Source organism: Oncorhynchus nerka, linkage group LG24 (assembly GCF_034236695.1).
Source record: "Oncorhynchus nerka isolate Pitt River linkage group LG24, Oner_Uvic_2.0, whole genome shotgun sequence".
Lineage (NCBI taxonomy): Eukaryota > Metazoa > Chordata > Actinopteri > Salmoniformes > Salmonidae > Oncorhynchus > Oncorhynchus nerka.
In genome coordinates this window covers 32,844,831-32,849,994 of record NC_088419.1, presented here as the reverse complement: position 1 = coordinate 32,849,994, position 5,164 = coordinate 32,844,831, and positions in this window count along the sequence as shown.

The following is a 5,164-nucleotide window of genomic DNA, read 5'->3' as shown; positions in this document are numbered from 1 at the left end:
GCACACAAACTCAGCCCCGTATCCCCCCCCCCCCCCCCATTGATACGTTGAATTTGAATTAAATATCTCGTAGGCTCCAAATAATGCACTCTTGGAAAAAATGAACAATTTGGGGTTCAAAGTAATTGCCACGGTGGGAAACCTTTGGGGTTATTATTTGTATACTAACATTGTAATGCTTACCTATACAGCCTCTATCAATTGATCTACTGAATATAAGACAACATACTTTTATATTAGCCTCTTATCTCCCTCCTTAAAATGTACAAGTTAGTTTTAATGAATCACGTTTTCTTAACATTATGTATATATGTTTATCAAATCAAATGAATGCTTATTCAGTATATCCTAATCAATAAGAGATCCACATATGTCTGCGTAACATCTGCACAGATGAAACAGTATACAAACTCATTTAAATAACAGACATTATTCAGAACTTGTATGCAAAGTTCATGTTACTGTGCTGTGTATGATACATGTGTGATTTTTATTGAGCTGCCCTCTTGGCTAGATCTCACTCATAAAAGAGGTCTTCCGACCTCAATGGGACTTCCTGGATAAAAAAAATATATAAATATATATTTTTTAAATGCAGTCTTTGTTATTCCATACCACATTCAAGTAGATTTAAAAAAGAGCAATGTACCATCTGCCTATTTGCTGTTCATTGTTGCATTAAACATGAATTGTCCCTGTGGCATAATCTTGTGGATGATAGAAGTATTTGTGTTCCTTATGGAGATTCCTTCTTCACTCAAAGCTCCACTCCTCAAACACCTGCATTAAAAAAACTCAGGAAATACAGCACTCACCTGATCTGTACAGGGTAAAGTACATCACAGCACAGTGAAATACAGCTGACTCACATACTGGTTCATTTACTGTTCTCTCAGAACGCCATGCTATTGTATGTCTTACACTGCAAAGATCCTTCAATCATACACAGGTAATACAGAGTCAAGAAAGTCTTATTACAAGAAGTAAAACTCATTGCAGCACTAACATTTAGCTCTGTTCTACTGGTGTCTATTTGACCGATGTTTTCAACAAAGGACTTATGTACTGTATATACACTGAGTGTACAAAACAATAGGAACACCTTCCTAATATTGAGTTGCACCACTTTTGCCCTCAGAACAGCTTTAATTCGTCAGGACATGGACTCTACAAGGTGTCGAAAGGGTTCCACAAGGATGCTTCCCACAGTTGTGTCAGGTTGGCCATTCTTTTATACACTCAGTGTATATATGATAGGTGCAGTGAAATGTGTTGTTTTACAGGGTCAGCCATAGTAGTACGGTGCAAATTAGGGTTAAGTGCCTTGATCAAGGGCACATGGACAGATTTTCTTTTCACCTTGTCAGCTCGGGTATTCAAACAAGCAACCTTTCGGTTACTGGCCCAGCGCACTAACCACTAGGCTACCTGACACCAGACCCATGACTCATTAATGTCAACATTTCAGCGTAGTTACTGGAGGAGAAATGACTAAAACTGTCAATATAGCTCTGCTACTAAACAAGGGTAAGTCTTTAAAAGTAACCTCCTTTCTTAGGGCATTACTGACACAAGAGGCGAGTGTGACTGAGTGAGAAAATGGCTTCCAGACTGTTTCTCCCAGAGGATCTCTCCTGTCCTGTGTGCTGTGACATCTTCAAGGATCCTGTCCTCCTGTCATGTAGACACAGCTTCTGTAAAATCTGTCTGCAGGAATACTGGAAAGGGAATGAGTGTGAGGAGTGTCCAGTTTGCAGGAGTGGATCATCAAGACACGAACATCCATGTAACTTGGTTTTAAAAAAAACCTGTGTGAGGCCTTCTTACAGGAGGGAGGTCAGAGAGCTTCAGAAGAGTTGCGCGACAGTCTGCACAGTAAGAAACTCAACCTACTGGTCACACAATGGTTGAATCCACATTGTTTCCACATCCTTTCAATGAAATTACATTGAACCAACATGGAATAGACGTTGCCCTCTTGGCCAGATCTCACTCATAAAAGACATCTGTGCCCAGTGGGAAGCTCTTCTGTCTGGAGGATAAACAGCCTGTCTGTTTTGTGTGTCAGACTTCCAGAAAACACACAAACCACAAGTTCTATTCCATAGATGAAGCTGCACAGGATAAGAAGGTAATAAGCAAACTATAAATATGGGACTCAGGTCCTCAAGGGTCATTATGTATTCTGGCCTTTGCCTTTTTATCAGAGCATCTCAATCTACTGCATCTGGCTACGGAGGCCTTCCGCATCTGCGGTGGAAGATGGCCGGGCTACAGCTGTTTGTCAGACCACGAGACATCCGAAAATCAGTTCTCTCACGAAAACGTCTGTAGCGTCTATTAATTTGGCTACTATTATGACCACTCTATGGAAAGGGGAGACTCTCACGAACACGATGACGGGACTCGTCTGAAGGTAAAAAATATTTCCTGAGCTTTCTTATATCTTCTAGACATAGGAAAGACACTTCAAAACATTAATTTATTATCAATTTTTTTATTCTCTTTTACCATTTATGGATGTGTATTCAATGCATTTGAGGTATGAGTAGTAAAGGCCAAATTCAATATTTGATCAAATCATTTTTCTATATATCCTTTTAATACCTAAAAAGGGGTCCTAAAATGTAAACTCAAATAACTAAGTGATCCATGGTATGACCATCTTAGACTTAAAGGTTGTAAGCACTGAAGATAATTGTGCACCCCTGAGATATGACACTGACTAATTCAATCTTTCAGTAAAGAAAGGTTTTATTTCAGGCTAAACTCAAGACTGGACTTTGGACCTCAGAGGAAAAGCTGGAAGTCTCTACTTTGACAAATAAATAATTTTATTCAGTCCTTCCTTGCCTGGGTAATTCATTTTTAAGCTTAATACAGATTTAATAGATTATCAATATAGTATATAGATATGTACATTTTGGGTCTGACTCTCTGATAAATTAGGCTTAACTGTGCTGTTCCACTGTTACAAATACAGGTAACTGCCAAAATAATGCATCTTAATAGGGCAATGGGCCACCACGAGCCAGAACCGCTTCAATGCACCTTGGCATAGATTCTACAATCTGTCCGGAACTCTATTGGATACCCTTCTTCAACAAGAAATTCCATAATTTGGTGTTTTGTTGATGGTGGTGACACTGGCCGTGTCCAAATACCCATAATAGTGTACAATGTACTTAAACTGCATCGTATGTACTGACTCTTCGCATACTATTTATGATATAAGGTTTAGTAAAAAGTATGCAGTTTGCCACGGGAGTAGTGTACTACTTTGCAATTGGATTGGGACAGGGAGATGTTATTCTCTGATCTTGATAATACTGAGGACAAAAGGAGGTGCAACTCAGGGCGGCAGATAACCTAGTGGTTAGAGCATTGGGCCAGTAACCGAAAGGTAGCTGAATCAAATCCCCGAGCTGACAAGGTAAACTGTTGTTCTGCTCCACTGTTCCCCAGTAGGCAGTCATTGTAAATAAGAATTTGTTCTTAACTGACTTGCCTAATTAAATAAAAGGTGAAAGAAAATCATAAAAATATCAATATTAGGAGGTTGTTCATAATGTTTTGTACACTCAATGAATGTATAAGAAGGGGACAGCAGCTAGAGCTGTTAGCAACTGCCAAAACAATGGTAACACTTGAGTAAATGAGGGATACAAAGTATATTGAAAGTAGGTGCTTCCACACAGTTGTGGTTCCTCAGTTAATTAAGCAATAAACATCTCAAGGTTTGGGTCATGTATAAAAATGCAGTCCAGGAAATTATTTTGGCTACCATGGTTATGCCCCCATAGGATGACAGTGGTCACTGAATGGTTTGAGGAGTATAAACTAATGTAAACCATATGTCATGGCCATCTCCGTCACCAGATCTCAACCCAATTGAACACTTAAGGGAGATTCTGGAGCGGTGCCTTCGACAGCGGCCGTGCTCCAAATACTCATACTAGCATCCTAAATAGTAGCCTTTTGAGTATGCGAACAATAGCATGTGACATTTAAAAAAGTAGTATGCTTTAAAAGCCAGGATGTCATACTCATTTCGGCTTCTCATGTAGTATGAATGAATTGTAAACTTTTCAGGAGTTTCTCTCACACACACACACACACAAAATGTATTCATACCAGATAGGTCTTTGGAACTTGATAGCTCTCTGAAGGTAAACCAAAAAACATATTGAAGATGGCTAAGACAACGAGCAGAGTCTCCTGTTCAAATGCAAGTCATTTTTTTTTGTCCTTAAAAAGGATCATGACCATTTAATCGTATCTTTGAAAACAGATTGTTATTTGCAGCATGCCGTGCCTTTACTTGAGCTAAATACGTTAACTATGTGCTTCAGTAGGATTTGAAGTTGAATACCCGATAAGCTTGTTGTTGTTGAGCAACAACTTCATATTTAACCTAGCTAGCCAGTTACATATGCGAAGCTGTAGCAAAAGTAGTACACTACGCCCGTGGCAAACTGCATACTTTTTACTAAACCTTACAACATAAATAGTATGCGAAGAGGAGTACATACAATGCAGTTTATTTACATTGTACACTAGTATGGGTATTTGGACACGTACATATCATGTACATATCTATATACTATATTGATAGTCTATTAAATCTGTATTAAGCTTAAATGAATTACCCAGGCAAGGAAGGACTGAATAAAATGATTTATTTGTCAAAGTAGAGAGATTCCCCCTAGGATTTTTTTTCAGCAGTGGTGGCAAGGGTAAGGGGGGGTTCTATTGTTGCTAGTGCCTGCACAATGATATGCTAGCTGTTCCCATAGACTTCCAGTTATTGAGCCAATGACTATCCATTTAAAAGTACGTCTGCAGAAATATATAAAAATGACTTTTGCAGGACACACACAGTGACATACAAAGACACAAAGCCGTACACACACATGCACATTGTGGATAAAGACTTACCTGACTAACAGAACACAGAGGGTGTTCTTTAATGGAAGCCTCTCCAACATAATCCAGGTAGAATCAGGGTTTCCCCAGGGCAGCTGTCTTGGCCCATTACTTTTTTCAATCTTTACTAATGAATTGCCACTGGCTTTGAGGAAAGCCAGAGTGTTTATGTATGCAAAGGTCTCAACACTATACATGTCACCTACTACAGCGACTTAAATGACTGCAACATTTGAAG